Consider the following 5010-nt stretch of genomic DNA (forward strand, 5'->3'; position numbering starts at 1 on the left):
GCCACAGCGACTGCTGAACTATGTTGATTCCATCCTATCACCGTGCATGCTCATTGGCCACAGCGACTATTTTATCAGAGGTTTTGTTAGGCAGTAGGCTTCCTTTGAGAAATGTCCTGACACACTAGATGGCAGCATTGCCATGGTCAGCACACTAGATGGCAGCATTGCCATGGTCAGCACACCTCAGAGCTAGGAAGCTTTGGAAAGGAAATGGAGTGACTATGGAAACTTTCTAAACTTTGAGATTAGACCATAATTTGTGCTGCGAGTCTGCTCAAAGTGCAGCGCGGTGGTAACACAAGTGGAGGCAATTCAGCAGCAGAACTCCGCTTATAACCTTAGCTGTTTGCAAACTTGAGTTTAAAATCTCAATCAGAATATGTCCCTACTGACATTTAATTACTGAATTTATCTTCAGTTATTTAAGCATACATACTTTTTGGTTACGTGAATTTTAAAAATGATAAACAGTAACAAAAACCCTTTTAAGCTTATCCAATTAGTGGGTAGGTCTTAGACTGAGAACCATTATGAATATATATGTATATACATATACATACACACACACACACACACACACACACACACACACACATTAGGTTTAGTACTTTTGTTTGGATACATGAGAGAATTCCGTGTGTGTGTGTGTGTGTGTGTGTGTGTGTGTGTGTATGTGTGTGAGTTTTTGCCTACATATATGTCTGTGTGCCACATGTGTGCTGGAGTCTGAGCAAGCTGTGAGGCTCCACGTGGCTGCTGGGAATCTAACTAGCTCCTTCCCAGAGACACCAAGGCTCTAACCACTGAGCCCACTTCCCAGCCCAAGAGATAATATTCCTAACACATTATTGTAGCAGCAAACTAAAACTAACAAACGTCAATCTTAATGTCATAGAGTGTTGCACCATACAATTAGAAGCAAAGTGTGAAACTTGAATTAATCCTTATATTTAATGAGACAATTCTGGTGTCCTTGTTGTTGTTTTTGTCTGTATGTGTTTGTTTTTGTTTTTTGTTTTTTTTCTTTTTCTTTTTGGTTGTTTGGTTTTTTGGCTTTAAGTATGAATGAAAGAGGTTTTTTTTTTTTTTTTTTTTTTTTTGGACTATATATTATGTTTGGTTAATGAGTTTCTTTTACTTGACATTTTGAGGGCTTAATTGAATTTCTCTTTGAGTAGGCTCAGGTCTGCTCGCCCTGGAATTGGGCTTGGTAGCAGGCTTAGATCCAAGCTCTTTCTAACCTATTAAAGCACGATGCCTCAAGCCCTCCCTGACAGACTGTGGCTCCTTCCTGCCAGGGGGTAAGGGAGCAATAGAGCCTTCCTCAGAAGAGAAAGCACTGTGAACGGAGGCGTGCATCCCCCTAAACCTCTTCCCAGTGAACTTCCCAGTTCCTGATTCGTGCCTACAGTCTGTCCCCAAACAGACTACATATCAGGGGAGGGGGTGGGGGTCATGGGGGCAATTTTGGTTTTATCAGAATCTTGAATGCTCTAATCTTTTTATTCCTAAGCAGCCCAAACTTTGCATTTGTGGCTTTTACTCTTGCTTCTAATACAAGGTTTGATGCTATTCTGCTTACACATGGGGTTTTGTTTTTCATATGAAGGGGGGGGGATTCTGAGTGCATAGCATCTTGTTTTGTTGGGTCTCCACACACAGGAATGTATGCTCTTTATAGCAGGCCTAATGGTAGTACACACATAAATTATTAATAAACAAATGAATAGGCACTTGTTGTTGCTGTGTGTGCACACTCAGGGTAGGCACTCGTTGTTGCTGTGTATGCACACTCAGGGGTTAAAGCTGTTCAACAAAATGTTTGGAGGTCATGTGATTTTTGTCGAGTAAAACTTGCTGTAAATGCATCACAGACATCAGATAGTATTCAAAGCTACATAGCTTGTGTTCCTCACCACTTAATTTTGTATAAAAATCTTCACTCTTTGTAGGAGCTAGCACTACTTTCTTTCAGGGACTCTAGGTCAGTGCTGACTAAGGGTGGTACAAACACCGGCTTCTTTACTTTGAAACTTAAACTATGTACTCCAACCATTTTTGGAAGTGAATGTAACGATGTTAATTTAATTGTTAATCATGTATGTATGTGATATGAAAACTTACTAAAGATTGGTGTCCAAGAAAATGATTCTGTCTGTACATTCCCTTAAAAATACCCCGATTTTAATCCCAGTAATAGAAGTAAGGCGTAATCATTCTAGAAGAAGATAGATTAAAAGGCAAATTAAAATCTCTAATGATTCTGCCCAAAGGAAATTGCTGTTAATCATCATTATATTGATCTAAAATGTGAATCACAGGGAATATCCTATTTTATGATCTCAGAGACTGTCTGGGTTCTCCTCCCCTTTGTGCTGGAAAGCACACCGGGGCCCAAGGCATGCTGGACATTTGCCGCACCTCTCTAGCTGTAGCTTCTTTATGAAGTTGAATTTTTGTAGGCAAATTATACACTTTTTTTGTGATCGGCAATCACTGATCACATGATATCATTTATGCCTTGTGACGCCAGTGTCTGTCTACGACTCCTTGTATGATGGGCACCCTCACTCAGGCAGCCTGTCCCCCTCACTCAGGCAGCCTGTCCCCCTCACTCAGGCTAACTGTCCCCCTCACTCAGGCAGCCTGTCCCCCTCACTCAGGCAGCCTGTCCCCCTCACTCAGACTGCCCCTCCCCCTCACTCAGGCAGCCCCTCACTCAGGCTGCTCCTCACTCAGGCTGCCCCTCACTCAGGCTGCCCCTCCCCCTCACTCAGGCAACCTGTCCCCGTCACTCAGGCAGCCTCTCCCCCTCCCACAGCAGGACAGCTGCTTACAAGTGGAATACGAATTGGTCTGGAGCTTTCCCCATATGATCATTTTGTGATTAATGATGAGTTAAATTAATCTATGTATCACTACTAATTTTGAAACTGTCAACTGTTTTAATTTCACTTCAGTTTGTTGACTCCTTTATTTGTTTCTTTTCAAGCTTTTTATAGTTTTTGAGGCACAGGGAACTTGACTACTAGTGTTTTGTTTGGATTAATCCAACAAAACACATGGCCATGATATTCTTTAAAATTTTCATTCTGAGGGGCTGGAGAGATGGCTCCTTTAGACTTCTTAGGTTTATGCGTGTGCATGTTTTGCCCTGTATGTATGTCTGTGTCCCACCTGCATGCAGTGTCTGAGGAAGGCATGGGTCTCCTGGAGCTGGAGTTACAGACAGTTGTGAGCCTCCATGTGGGTGCTGGGAACCGAACCCAGTTCCATGCAAAAGTGGCCCGTGCCCTTAATATCTGAGTTTCTCCTCTGTCCTTCTTTGTTATTTCTGTATTTCTGTATACTTTCCGTTCTTGTTTAAATGTGAATATATATTTTTATGATATTTTATTCCTTAAGTTATTGAAATCATAACCATAATTGAATTTGAAAAGTGTTACTTAGTATATGTATCCATAAATACTTATGGCTTTGCATCCTGTCCTCTGGTCTTAATTGTTATGTGAGCGTGATTGGCACCTGGGCTATTAGGGTTTCTGTTAGTACAATAAACACCAAAACCAAAAGCAACTTGGGGAAAGTTAGGATTTATTTCAGCTTCCATTTGTGGTCCACTGCTAAGGGGAGTGAGGGAAGGGCCCAGAGACGGGAACCGAAGCAGAGAGAAGGGCCCAGAGACAGGAACCGAAGCAGAGAGAAGGGCCCAGAGACGGGAGCCGAAGCAGAGAGAAGGGCTCAGAGACGGGAACCGAAGCAGAGAGAAGGGCCCAGAGATGGGAGCCGAAGCAGAGACTAGCACAGATAAATGCTGTTGATTTGCTTGTTAGATCATGCCTTGTTCAGCTTGCTGTCTGATACAGCTCAGGACCAGCTGTCGAGGAGCGGGCACTGCCCATAATAGGTTGGCTCTCTTAAAATGGTCATTATACAAGAATGCCCCTCACAGACTTCCCCATAGTCCAGTATGAAGGAGGCATTTTCTTAATTGAAAATCACACACCAGGTGACCCAGTGTGTGTACAGACTCACACACGTGTGCACACACACGCGTAACAGCCTGGATGTCTATTGTTGTTAGTAACTACTTGAGTTGCCCTTGTGTACAGTGTGCATAGTCAAAGTGCACAACTCAGGAGTCTTCACAAAGTTATTTATCCCATTTTCTAACTTTATGTCAGGTCCATTCTCTCAAAATAAAGCTTCTCTGTTTTAACGGTTGTATCTGATTCCCCTTACCTAGATCGTAGATATCATCTTGCTTTTTTCTGCCTCTGTGGATTTGTCTCTTAATATATCATATAGTGAAATCATGAGCTATGTGGTCATTTGTGGCAACTGTAAATATTTACTGTAATATTCTGCATGTAGGAGATAGCAGGACTTCATTCATTTTGACTCCTGAGTAATACACTCCTAAATTAATCACACTAGCCATTGAGGGACTTTAGATTAATATCTTGGTTATTGTATATATTATGAATTGATCTTTCGTACATTATACTTTATATGAGTATTTAGGCTTTCCCACCAGGATACTTTTTCTGTCATATATTTGATGCACACCACTTTTCAATTTGCTGTGCTCTCTACTTTAACAACACTAGCATTCACATGTTGAAAATTTCACTTCTATTATTTATAACTTTTTTCTTGATGCATAGGAATGGTTCAATAATTCAGTATAAAAACGATACTGTCAAATTATATCCGCTTGTATAAATTCAAAACTTACATTAAATTGTAATTTTTCTGTTCTGCCCTCTACTGAGTTGAAAATTTTCGAGCATATGAAGTTGTTGGCATTAAGGTTCATGTTTCAAATAGCAGTTAGTTACTTATTCAGAATCCCTAAAGATACAGTAAATGCGATTTCTGACGTTCTAAGGAGAAACAGCATTTCCTGGATAAATGAAAAAGTGCATTTTGCTTCTTTCTGTACATTTTGTTAGGGCATCAGTTTGTGCAGTCAGATGATTGCTTGCTTAATTTATAGTAAATTGG

This window comes from Mastomys coucha, unplaced genomic scaffold (genome assembly GCF_008632895.1).
Source record: "Mastomys coucha isolate ucsf_1 unplaced genomic scaffold, UCSF_Mcou_1 pScaffold21, whole genome shotgun sequence".
Classification (NCBI taxonomy): Eukaryota; Metazoa; Chordata; class Mammalia; order Rodentia; family Muridae; genus Mastomys; species Mastomys coucha.